This window comes from Nilaparvata lugens, chromosome 1 (genome assembly GCF_014356525.2).
Source record: "Nilaparvata lugens isolate BPH chromosome 1, ASM1435652v1, whole genome shotgun sequence".
In the NCBI taxonomy this organism is placed as follows: domain Eukaryota; kingdom Metazoa; phylum Arthropoda; class Insecta; order Hemiptera; family Delphacidae; genus Nilaparvata; species Nilaparvata lugens.
This window is the reverse complement of record NC_052504.1, coordinates 33443645-33457054: the sequence shown is the minus strand read 5'-3', so window position 1 is coordinate 33457054 and position 13410 is coordinate 33443645. Positions and strand designations below refer to the sequence as shown.

Below are 13410 nucleotides of genomic sequence, written 5' to 3'. Positions count from 1 at the left end.
AAAAGTCCACCCGCAATATAGCCAAATGCAATGCCTTTTCCAACTTAAATGATTCAAACACTAAAGTTTTTCTAAATGTGTGATCTCACTGAATAATAAGGGAATTATCATGATCCAATGCAGCATCAGTAGACATATTCTACATGTTAAATTACAAAGAAAATTTCCAAGTATAGTGTTTTGCTACTATTCTTTACCGTTAATATATCTCATATTTATAGCAATTATCATTTCAGCAACCTAATTGCTATAAATTGTACATCCTTTTATATTTGATAGTCATAAAGCTCTTCTTCTATGAATATTATAGCAAATAAACCAAAATCAAATAAAACTTCTATTCAGATCTTTTTTGCACCTACGTCACGGTTAAATAAATATTACCTTCATAGTAGGCTAAACTCAGTATTGATGTAGAAAATTTTATAATAATGGGCTGCAAATCAGTTTTATCAATCCCGACTCTCACTATATATTTTTACTCAACAAATAGTGACAATAATCATATATTGAAACGTAGTGAACAAAAAGTAGGCCTTCAGTTTAAATAGGACTATAACAAATTTCTTGATAAAGGAAAAGAGCTTTCTTGCTGAATTGTGTCATTCAAAATAAAACATTTAACAAAACATACCTACTATACTTGAATTTTTCCATTGCAACATTACAATGATCAAACAGACTCAACTCTGTTGTCAATCATGATTGCAGTGTCACAGATCATGCATTAATTTTTTTGTGGAAATTTATAAAAATTATCAACCGTGCACAGACTCTAATCAGCCAATAATGCCCAAACTATTCAAGAGTAATAGTAGTAATAGATGAGCCTAATTTATTCCACGTGTCTTCAGAATGCATGGATTTGGTCTCTTATGTTCTACGTATATCACGCTCGTATAGTTTTCCTCATAAGGGGCCAAGCATGTGAACGAGCTGGAAAAATTCCGTGTGTCTATTAAACTCTTCAAGCTGGGGGCCTTAATAGGCAACTTGGAAATATTAACTGTGCTCATCCTCATGTACTCCGATAGTTCTACATGGATAAATAAACAGCACCATCACAGATAAACAGTGCCTCACCTCAGACAAACGACAGCGTGGCAGGGCTATGGCGGCACACTTGCTCTCTCCACTGACTCAATTTACAAACATCAGTGAAACCAAGACGTGATGTCCACATGCTGTGTGGACTAACATAATAAAGTTTGCACAAAAATACTCGACACATTGAGCGTGACAGAGGCAAATTCAATTTGACCAAAATACTCTGGTCCAATTGTAGGTCTCCATAAAGGAGACTTTTTACCATAATGGACTGCAGAATTCATTTATTCACTCCATATTGTACAATTTATTAAAACTTGAAATAGCACAACAAACCTATGCCTATAAGCAACACTGTTCTATTTAAATTTATACAACGTACATTTCAAATCTAGACTCTGACTATATTATGTGTCACATTGAAATGTACGTTGTATAAATTGAAATAGAACAGTTTTGCTTATAGGCATAGGTTTGTTGTGTAGAAAGTCTCCTTTATGGAGACCTACAATTGGACCAGAGTATTTTGGTCTATTTAGTATATTAGTATTTAAATAAATACTAGTATTTAGTTTTTTTGCATTTAAATAAATATACTAAAATACTCTGGTCCAATTATAGGTCTCCATAAAGGAGACATTTTACCATAATGGACTGCAGAATTAATTTATTCACTCCATATTGTACAATTTATTAAAACTTGAAATAGCACAACAAACCTATGCCTATAAGCAAAACTATTCTATTTCTATTTATAAAACGTACATTTCAAATCTAGACTCTGACTATATCATGTGTCACATTTTCAAAGATTTACTGTACAAATCACTGGAAGAAACTAATTTTTAATTGAAAAAAATACTATGAATGTCCAAAATAAACATAGGACTAATCAAACATTAACTGTTCCAAATGTCCACAGTGAAACTGGCATCCTCACAGAGAGAAATTGCTTCAGATTACTCATGGGACACGCCATTTGGAGTACAAATAGTCTGTTTCCTCTCAAGAATAGTGTATAGACTATACACTATCCTTGGTTTCCTCTCACCTTACTGAGTTGTCTCTCCTCCCCATAACGCTGTGCATAAGACTTCCGAAAATGTTTCGCCAGTGACTCTCCCCAACGGTATCCGACTCATCCACTAGTATACAAATCTACAAATTCAAATAAATTATAAATTAAAAACTGAATATAACTTTCAATATTTTTGAATCCCATTAGTTACTAATGGGAAAGTTATATTCAGTTTTTAATTTATAATTTATAATTTATTTGAATTTGTAGAGTAACCTAAGAATGCAGTTGCTATAAGAATTAGCATAATTAAAGTTCCTGAAATTCAAACTTATTTTTTAAGGAAAGAACCATAGTAAATACCTCGCCCTGTATGTTAATTGAATAAATTCCATCTACAGTACAAATTACTCCTTACATATAACAGCCTTACTATAAAATGACTTACTAATAAGATAACCAACTCTAGACGTCCACATCCCAAAAGGGAGAATGAAAAAACTTGTCCCAGAATAGCACCCCACTCAACAGCACCATGAATATCACCATACAACCCCCAATCCCCCCAATCATAATGTGTATCAGGTAAATCACCTTCAGTCAGCTTCGTTGAAGAAGAAACAGTACACCCTATTCATACTTATAATATCCTATAATCAGTTCTATTAGAAATCTCAAATTCTAAGAAATAAACTGTAACTTGAACTTTTGACTTGACTTTCACAAATGTCTTGATGACAGGGGACAACTCTCCTATGTATGCTCATCCATTATCATTGCAGCCACAATATTGTCAACGAAGTGAAGTTCCCCACATTCACAATATGCATTTCTCGCACTGCATCCCATCTAAGACTGTGCACTGCAGTATCCTCTTCACCACAGTTGTATGTGCATGATTATCAACTGAAACTTACTTATTATAATCAAATACTTTTTATCTATTGTCTACTTCACGTGATACGATTATGCAAAACAAGGTTCAAATGCATCTTTTGAAGTTCATATATTGTAATAAAGTGTTCAAATTATCTTCGTGAATGGCTAAGATCTAAAAAATCTACGATTTTCGATATCAATATTATACTATCAATATTATGCTTCTCAGCTCGAAAAATAATATTCGGAAAATTTGTTTATTATTGTTTATTGCTTTCGAAGGGACGGATTCGGTTCAAAGAACCCCACACGTCAACCGAAGCTTATTGTGTTTGAAAGTAGTATGTTAGTTAGGCAAACTTAACATACCTGTGTTCTTTACATGAACCAGTTTTTTCCTATTCTAACATCCCATTCATCACCTGGTTGCTTGTTGCAATCCAGTGTGACATGCCTAGCAGTCTCTTCAGACTGATTAGTCCTCGTGACCTACGTGAGTTCCACTCCTGGTCTTCTTTGAAGGTCATTCCGCTGAGGAAGGAGTGGCCAAGTTGCCTCTAGGGCACCTGGCCATCCTTGACTCGGCCTCTTGACCCACATTTGTGCCTGGAGTTTCATCCATCTCTGGTCTCTTGTTTTTTTTTTGCCCCTCCAAAACCTCGCAGGGTCAAAAGCCTCACCTCTCCCAAGAAGTTTTGCCTAAATGACCGCTCTTCTTTGAGCAGTGATGAGGTTTGGTCTCTCCATCCACAAACTCGTGACCTATGTTAGTTCCACTCCTGGCCTTTTTGTAGGTCCTTCCGCTGGGAGAGGGGACGCCAAACTGCCTCTAGGGCGCCCGGCCACCCTCAACTCAGCCTCTTGACCCACATTTGTGCCTGGAGTTTCACCCATCTCTGGTCTCTTGGGTTTTTCTTTTTGCTTCTCCAAAACTGCCCTGATGGGGCAGATCCCGTGGGTTTGAAGGCAAGGCAACTTCTTGAGTTGCCTTGGGGTCCCTTTTAGTCGCCTCCTAAGACAAGCAGGGAAACTGTGGGTAAATTCTGGTTTTCAACACATTCTTGAGTACAATGTTCGACTCAAAGCTCCCCCAACCCACAGGGGGCTTCGGAAAATATAATATAGTTGAAGTTATTCTCAATGTTAAATGCATTGAACACTAAACAGAGATGTTTTAGAATTTTTCCATGATGAAATAAGAACACACTAAGCTTTTTTAATTTAATTTTACTTGAAGTAGAAAGACAAAACGTTTTATTAGAAAATAGAGCTTATTGTATTTTTATTTCATCTTATGAATACATTTCTTTGAACATTTGTGTTTTGATAATAATTATTAATGGGTGAGATGTACAAAAGACCGTGCCTCACCGACATCCACCAGTAACTGAGCGGTAGCGTGTTGAGCGGTGCACTTTCGCAAGCCAGGCCACACCGCGGCGGTACTGTCTTGTAGCGGGAGAAGTCCGTTGACTTAGTTTGCTTACTAATTGCGTTGACGCAATTTTGAAAATCTCTTATCGGATTATCAATTAGATGTAAGCGACCAAGCCACAACGAGCTTGCTACCGTCTCACAAATCGCTCGGCAAGCGGTACTGAAATGTCCGCCGCGGTAGCGAACTGGGTGTGGCCCAGTCTTTAGTCTGTAGGCTAAATCAAAATCACAACCCATAGATAATAAATCATTCATTGAATAGAATATGTTTCTCTTAACCCATTGATGCAATTTCATCTTGAAAACATTATTAATGGAGCATCTCGTAAAAAGAGGCAGTTTGTTGAAACATTTTACACCACCACAATCCAGTGGACAGGGAAATTAATATGTGATAAATATTGGGTTTTCGGGTCCACTCATCAGCATTAATCATCATTCTTACTACGAAAGTTTTTATTCACACACAACTCTAGACATGGCTAGAGACAACTCTAGACTCTATTAGTCATGGCTATCACCCTCATCCATGGTCTTGAGTCATTAACATTGTCTCATGGTTATGTCAAAAATCAATTCTGGAAGAGGCAGTGGTGAATATATCAGCGCTCAACACCTTAAGACCCTTAATCAAAGTCAGAAAATTAAGGTTATTCCCAATACAGAGGCCGAATTAATATAATTTTCTTCTAGAATTAATTCTGTAAGTATAATCACCTTCGCGTAATCTCTGTTCTTATAGCTGCAGTACATCCATAGTGAAATACACGTTTCAAATTTAGCACATGATCAACATTGGCTTGCAATCCTTTTCTGTCATTAGACAAAGCAGAACAAATTTATTTATTTATTCAGAATCGTCACATGGTACATCAAATTGTGAGTATCACTCGAATGACTGGTGACATGTCAAAACAATACTAATGATGATAATTCCTCTAACTAGTTGTATACTAAAACATTGAAGATTGGTCACTTAAGCCATGAAGTCTCAAAACTCTACTTATTGCTATAATATAAATTTTTAGGGAATTTTGTTTCATAATTGATAAAATTATTATTGAAATTGAAATTCGACAGCATTGTAAATAGTTTTTTCATATAATATTTCCTTGACTGTTTTTTTAATAGTTGTACTGATTCTATGTTTCTGATGACTGCTGGAAGTTTATTAAAATATCTCATCCCGGAATAAAACGGTGCTTTCTCAAATGCTGCGCTGCGATGAATGAGAAAGGAAATCAAGTTTCTATTGCGAGTTTTATATTCGTGGTTATCAGTATAGAGCTGGAACTCTTCATTATTCGTTTTTGCAAAAGTTAATAATTGAGAGATGTTAGTAGATGAATGGAAGATTAAGTATTTTAAGTTTTTTTAAATGTGCTCTGCAAGAATCTCTGACTCTTAATCCGCAGATAATCCTTAAAATATTTTTCTGAAGAATGAAGACTTTATGACTATCAATAGAGTTACCCCATTGTCCCATAACTCAAGTGGGAGTACACATAGGCATAATAGACTGCAATAAGAGTTTTTTATCAACGGAGTGGGAGGGGGCGAGAATGGCGAAATAAGCACGATTCAGTTTTTAGGGTTTTGGATGTATTCCCTCCATGAAAGACTCTGATCTATTATGAGCTCTGAATTTTGTTGAAGGAGATAGCTCTAATCTGTCTTCAATTGTAGGAACAGTTATTCTATTTGTTGCTGTCAAATTACGTGTGGAACTGAACTGGATTAGATGCGTTTTACTATAGTTCAGGGCTAGATATTTCGCATTGAACCATTCTGACATTGTCAAGAGTGAATTTGTTCAGCTCATTTGCTAACATGATGTGGTTGGAGTTTGATGACTAAATGCTAAACAAATCCTAGTAGGTAGCATGAACCAAGTATTTTCAGATCAATGTTAGCACGTACAAGTCATTCCAAAACACTCTGTATTTTATATAGTGTATAACATGAACTTATCCTTTTTCATTGACCCACAAACAGGCCTAACATGTCTATCTGGGCAATTATTATTCCATTAGTTAGGATACATTATCTATAATACGAAGTGCAGTTGTATTCAGATGTGATCTACAGTATACTAGTAGTTCTGTGAACAGTAGACCTCACGCAGTATTCTCATCCACAAGTACCTGATTGAAACTATAGACCTTATGGAAATACAGCAATAGACTGGCTTCTCCAGCCAAAATTCTCAGCCAAATTTCTCATTTTTATTCATTCAAGAATCAGAAAAAATCTGGTGTGTTACACTCACACAAAATTCCTTGCTCATATTCGAAACTACGATCAGACTTTTGTATATGTGTATATATAATTGTTTTCAGAGTACTTTTTCCTTTGTGTAAATTGTGAAATTCAATGATTTTTTTAGTCGTAATTTTTTTAAAGTCGTCAAAACAGCTGTTCTACAGATGAAATATCTCGACTATGTGTTCTTTTTATGAACTGCTCTACCTACCTACCTCATGCACGAGAAGGAGGTTACAAAGTCCATTTCTCAAGGATGGGGTGGACCCCCCATTAGTTTCCCAGAAAGGAGTCTCATGCCAGTTAATAGAGCTGATAAATAACTATACAGAGTATGAATTTGAAAAAAAATCGGTCAAGTTATTTTGAAAAAATCGTGAAAAACATGGTTTTTTAGTAATTATCCGCCATTTTTCTCAAGAATATTACGGAGCTCCTGCAATTTTCCAAGGAAAAAACTCATGTCATTTGATAGGACTTATGAATTTGCTACCCATGGCTTGAATTTGAAGAAAATCGTTAGAGCCGTTTTCGAGAAAACCGTGAAAAACCTGGTTTTTGGTCATTATCCGCCATTTTTCTCAAGAATATTACGGAGTTCATGGAATTTTCCCAGAAATGAGACTCATGCCAGTTGACAGTGCTTATGAATATCTATCCATGGTATGAATTTGAAGTAAATCGTTAGAGCAGTTTTCGAGAAAACGGTGAAAAACATGGATTTTTAGTCATTATCCGCCATTTTTCTCAAGAATATTACGGAGCTCCTGAAATTTTCCCAGAAATGAAACTTATGCCAGTTGATAGGGCTTAAAAATAGCTATCCATGGTATAAATTTGAAGAAAATCGTTGGAGCCGTTTTCGAGAAAACCGTGAAAAACATGGTTTTTTAGTCATTTTCCGCCATTTTTCTCAAGAATATTACGGAGCTCCTGAAATTTTCCTAGAAATGAGACTTATGCTAGTTGATAGGGCTTATAAATAGCTATCCATGATATAAATTTGAAGAAAATCGTTAGAGCCATTTTCGAAAAAAACGTGAAAAACATGGTTTTTTAGTAATTATCCGCCATTTTTTCCGCCATCTTGAATTGAATTTTATTGAATTTCTTATTGTCGGGTCCTTATGGTATAGGGACCTTAAGTTTAAAATTTCAAGTCGATCGGTTAATTAGGAATGGAGTTATCGTGTTCACAGACATACACACACACACACATACACACATACACACATACACACACACAGACCAATACCCAAAAATCATGTTTTTGGACTCAGGGGACCTTGAAACGTATAGAAAACTTGAAATTGGGGTACCTTAATTTTTTTTGGAAAGCAATACTTTCCTTACCTATGGTATTAGGGCAAGGAAAGTAAAAATACAGATAGAACAAAAAATTCGCATTCAAAATACACGCCAACAGCTGATTGGGATGGCTGAACCGACAAGCGCGCGACCTAGCGGGAAGAATCTTACCTAAGTTTGTTTCATCCAGCTACTGAAACAGGATTCAGAAATTTAGACTTTTGCTCAAATTACCGAGAAAAATGCTCAAAGTAAACTGAAAAATATTTATAAAAATAACATAGACAACTGAGAATATTATCTATTGTAGTATTGATATGTTTTTTATTATTTTTCTTGTTCAATTTAACATAAAATTGATTATTTTATCAAGGAAATGATAATTATTATTAGGTTAAATTTAATGGGATGAATTGAGTAACAGCTGTGTACAGTCAGTGGAAAAATGGAGAGACTTGGCAACGTTTTTCTCCTATCTTTCTTCACTGCCATTATAACGTGGACCTCACTATACCTGTATTGTAAATTATCTGTCTCAACCTTAATAGCTAATGTGAATCTATTCTCAAATTATTTAACCCTAGAAAATTGTTAGGATGTTAGGCCTAAAATAAATTGATACATTTATAAGATTGAAGGATATTTATTTGTATTAAATAAAAAGCACACCACGAAAATAAAAATATAAGAAACTGAAACCAATTATTGTTTTTCACATGACCAACCAATTTAATATCAATGTCATCAATGGCAGCAACAGAATAAATCAGCTTGACGAAGTAATTTTTTTGTTTGCAGTTCATTCTGACTTTTGAAAGTATAACATTGTATTCAGGGCCGGGAGCCACTTAAAGTTGCATCGAGGGCCGCGTGTTGTGCACCCTGCACCTCTCGTCTAGATGCTACGACCGTTTTATTCACGTTGTTTTTACTTACGATGTTTTATTTCTCTAGTTTTACTTTACGTTGTTGTTATGTCTTGTGCTACAAGCATTATTGTGCCATATTGAAAATATTATAAATATGTATTATTTTTACGAAATAAAACTAAATTCAAATCATCCTGAAAAACTAATCATGATTATGTTTTCAATCTGAATCTGAACCCAAGTATCCAGGGGAGTGTTCAAGATGAATCAGAAGAGTGGAGTTTTTTCTTGTATAAGTTTTATTTTTATTCATAATTGACTTATTTTTTCCCATGTGAGAAACCTAGTGGACTTTTGTTATAGAAATTAATTGGTGGAATGTGATGAGAAAACTACTCATTAGTTCAGATAAATATATTATTTAATGTTCTAATAAAATGTCTATATCCTATACTTGAACTGTTGATATAATTATAATAAATGGTGTTATTACCTTACACTTTTACAACAGTACTCACGATTTTGTTAATTGTCGGACGCGTTTAGTGGTACTGAACCACTTACAAAACCTCAGTATCTATAGCTACTCCTTGTACGCTGATAATGTGGCTCAGTGCCACGAAACGCGCCCAACAACCAACAAAATCGCGAGTACTGTTGTAAAAATGTAAGATAATAACACAATTTATTATAATTATAATATACTAATAACGTCATCATGATAAAAATCACTGATATTGAATACATATTAATATCATTGGTTCTTCTGATGAACAAAAGCACAGAAAATAGAAACAATAAACGTAGAAAACAAGAAAAGAAACAGAAATTTCGAGGTTTTTCAAGGCACTCTGTGTAAAGCTCCAGGGCTAGAAGGTTATATTTTTAATTTAAATTGTCCAATACTCTAGATTCATTGCACGAAAAATTTAGCTTGTCCGGATTTAATTTCTCTAACGGTTCTTTTTCTAAACCTGGTGACTGGACTAAGCCGTAATATCACTAATTTATTATTTGTTCTCATGTAAAATATGTACCATTAAACATGTAGAGTACTGTATTTTGCACTAATTTACTCACATATTTCTCATAGCATAGAACTTTGGGGAGCTTTCTTATTGTAGAACTTCAATAAAATATTCATTCTGCAATAGAGGGCAATCAGATACCTGTCTAGGTTCCAGCCACACTTGCCAAGATTCATTCTAAGATTTGTCAGTAAAATAAAATACAGACCTCACTGTATTTTTATGTATAACTAGGCCTAGGCGTATAAAGTAATTCTGTTACAAATTGTGGTTACAAATATCGGAAATTTCACGGCGAAATCAAATGACACCAGTTCAATACTAAAGTGAGGTACACGTAATAATGGCAGTGAAGAAAGATAGGAGAACAGCGTTGTCGATTCTCTGCCTAGCTATTGCCTTCTGTAGAGAATAGCTGACACTGGTAGCCTATATCTGATATTAATTATCTGTTCATAGTGTAATATCAACTGTTTATTCTTGTTTAAAATAATCTATTATATTTTATTCCTCAAGAAAAAATATTTTAAATTATTAAATTATGTTTTTAATTGAGATGAAATATTTTGTACCTCAAGAAAAAATATTTTTTTTTCAATATTTTTTTATAATTATTGAGATAAATATCTTGTTAATTAACACTATATTTCTACATTGTTGAAAAACGATCTTGCAATGTTGCGGAGCTAGAAAAGGGTAGAGCTGTCTGCTAGACAAGGATAGCAACACCAATGTTAATGAAATACTTCCATTATAACGTGGAACTCAATATAGTCATAGAAACACACTCACTGTTCAGTTACATAGGCTTTTTCTTAATGAGATATAACCCAGGTATAAAATTGCGTGAAAAAAAATTGAAGAGACTCATTTGAATGAAGAAGCAGCTAAATTTTAAACATATTTATAGCGGTTCTCAGTTGGATGATAAAGCCCGGTCCAGACGCTCAAGTTTGCCATCAGTCTTTTTTCTCAAGCAAAAGACGGATCGTTTGGTTCAAGCAAAAGACGAATGTAAAATTGCGTCCAAACGCATCCGTCTTATGTCGTCCGTTTTCCTATTTTTGTGCTCACAAGCTCAGTTCTTCATTGAGAGAAATGATTTTCATAATTTCATGGTTGGTATGCCTGTCATCGCCTTGACAATGATGTTTGACTTCTGTCAATGACTGATGGAAATTGGGCTTGATATGGTTCATTGAGTCTGAATTTTGTATAAGGTTGACATATATCCGGTAGATAAGTAATAATTATTATCGTATTTTTTCGCTGATTCAACTGAATAATGACAACTTAACAACATAATGACAAAAATATTACTGTTAATCGCTAAATGGCTTTGTTTACATGTCATATCTCGAGACACTGTGATTGTAAATGGATTGAAATTTTGTAGATAGTATTCTTATCAACAATATAGTACATCTTAATATATCATGATAATAAATCATAAAATCATCATCAAAATCTGAGAGTATCATGAGAATCAAGAAAGAAAAAAAAGGTTAAATGGCGTTATATACAATCGATGAAAAAACTTGCTCATTTAAGTACTCGCGAGGCATTTTATTAATTTGAGGGCGCTGAATCCGAATCTGAAATCACAATTTCTCTATCTCCATTTTTACGCGTTTTAGGTTTTGGTGCAAAAGACGGACGGTTTGATGGAAAAAGATTCCCGGCTGATACATTTTAAGTTTGACGACTTTAGTATGAAGACCCATCCGTTTTACCGTCCAGATGCAACGACTTAAGGTGCGTACAGATGTACGCGCCGCGAACATGAGCAATTCACTTTTAATCAGCTGGTGCCAAGCTTTTTATATCTGTATCTTACCGTTTCTGTAAAAATACAGATATAGTCAATGTACCTAGAATACATTCTATTCTAGGTATTTTGGATATAGTCAGCTGATTAAAAATCTGTACGCACCTTTTGCGTACCCCTGAAGACTGATTCTAAAGTTGAGCGTCTGGACCGGGCTTAAGAAGTATCATATTTCATTTCAGATTCAATTTTCTATCATCCATTGACCGCCTATGGAAAGGGCACCTATGTGGAATTGTCAATTGATTTATTTAATTTAATCATATAAATATTATGTAAAAGTTTACCTTCTCAATCGTTGCTCGTAATGAGCTCTAAATTCCTCAGTTGTGAATGTATTATCTCTAGTTTCTCATTTTTTGACTGATTTCTTGCCCGTGAGTTCCGCAAGTCGGGTAGGTGTAGGTAGTACATTATATCAGAGACAAATAATCTCAAATATCTTTACTCTATAATTATATAAACATATATTTCTGAGAATTAGCATCTCGTTCATATAGGTAGTATGATGAACGTTGAGCCTCAGGTCCTGACAGTACCTGGTGTCGTAATTGTGGATTGAAACATCATTATTGATTCATATCCTGGTATTTTTAAATAGAACAAATGGCATCGAGAATATAAAGGCTAGATAATGGCATAACATACAGGTTCTAATTGATTCTCCATCCATTATCATTTTTATAGTAGTGAAGAATTTTTTAAAACATTAAAATTATATAATGATTGATTGTACCAAATTGATTTTGTTCAACTCTATAAATGAGTTCTTTATTATTGTTGAACATAATAAATATTATATTCCATCACTATTTTTTCCACTCTTTATTATGAAAAAATATTTTATCATCTAGATAAGGATTATATAATAGGCCTACCATTTATTTAAATCATGTCCTCAAGAGTATTCAAGTATTATCAACCATGGTCATGTAGCTTCCAATCATCTTGTAGAATAGAGCATAGAGAAAATAAAAGAGAATATATATCACTGAAAATAATTCTTGTGCGTAGATATCAAGTTAATAATATTAGATGTACAATATTAGAAACTAAGAATTATTTTTTATTGATGAAATATTTATCTTGCTCTTAAAATACTGCTGTCTTCAACCCTACGATTATAGTCCGTGCAAATTCACTTCAGACTTGGAGGAATATGCAGCGCAGAGAAATGGAGGGAGATCAGCCAATTACAGTGACTAATAGAGTAATAGGTGGAAGCGCTGTTGTCAATAATTTGTCAGTTGTCTGACCGCTTTCAGACAGGTAACTTCGCATGTGTAGCATGAGCACATGAACAGTCACTAGAAATTGAAGATTGCTGGCCGCTTCAAAACGGCAAAATCGCGCCTCTGTACCCCTCCCGCTGTATGCTTTCTCTGCTGCGCATGTCCATCCCAAGTCGGAAGTAAATTTGCACGGACTATAGTATCTATTTTTCCATTCATTGTTGAAGAGTTATAAGCTCTGAAAGATCAAAAAGTTGGATAAAACACTGATTTTTCAAAGATTCCATACTTTCTAAAAACAGCGCATATTTTCTAAAAAACTTTCAACAGCGCATATCTCAAAAACTATTGAAGATATCACAAAGCTCTACTGAACAAAACTTTCAAGAAATTGATGAAGCTTCATCTTTGTCTAGTTAGTCATGTGGGTGAAACACACCCAACATTCATGTCGGTGAAACTTGCATGGTTCCCATGATATAAGCATGTAAGCAAAAATTTA

At 34.4% G+C, this 13410-nt stretch overlaps 1 protein-coding gene across 8 annotated transcripts in view; it reads left to right on the top strand.

The window, feature by feature from the left end:
* LOC111053108 (protein argonaute-2) overlaps positions 1-13410 on the top strand; it is a 65934-nt gene that overhangs the window by 4321 nt on the left and 48203 nt on the right. The gene's annotated exons all lie outside the window — the stretch shown is intronic.